The following is a 798-nucleotide window of genomic DNA, read 5'->3' on the forward strand; positions in this document are numbered from 1 at the left end:
ATCCCTTATTATGTTTTCCGTATTTAGGGGACTACCACCTATGTGATAGTTTGTGGATACTTTGTTTTTTCCAAAGGGGATGACTATGCACTTTTTGGAATTTAGCCTGAGACCATGATTTTGACACCAGGTATCCATCTCAGTGAGACCCTTTTGGAGGATGTCTGTGTCAGTCGGAGAGTCAGTTATAGCCCCTAGTTTGCAGTTGTCTGTGAACTTGGTCAGCCATAGTCCTCCTGTGCTTGCCTGTATCTCTGAGAAGTATATGCCTAACAGGAGGAGTCCTAGGACTGAGCCCTGGGGAATGCCACTTGTAACCGGTTTAGAGTCAGACCTAGCTCCCGCAACTCTCACCATGTGGGATCTGTCCATGAGCCAATTGGCAGCCCATCTTGTGACATAGGGGTATATGTTCAGGCTGGTGAGCTTGTCTATAATACCAGAATGGGGAATGGTGTTGAAGGCCTTTGTGAGGTCTAGGTAGGCTGTGTGTACCACCTTTCCCTCATCTATAGCCTTGGTAACTGTCTCAAAGAAGTCCACCAGGTTTAGGAGGCATGATCTTCCCTTAACAAAGCTGAACTAGGCAGGGTCCATTGTTTGGAGGTTCCCAATGTCTCTTTTAATGAGTTCCATGATGATGCGCTTCAAAGCCTTACAGACCAAGCTAGTCAGGCTTATAGGGTGATAGTTCTCAGGGTCTGTTTTGGCTCCACCTTTGTAGAGCGGAATAACCATTGCTGTGTGCCACTCTTTGGGTATGTAGCCTGTGGAGAGGCTGAGTTTGAACAGTGTGTT

Source organism: Protopterus annectens, chromosome 6.part0 (assembly GCF_019279795.1).
Source record: "Protopterus annectens isolate FY-2018-M chromosome 6.part0, PAN1.0, whole genome shotgun sequence".
Classification (NCBI taxonomy): Eukaryota; Metazoa; Chordata; order Ceratodontiformes; family Protopteridae; genus Protopterus; species Protopterus annectens.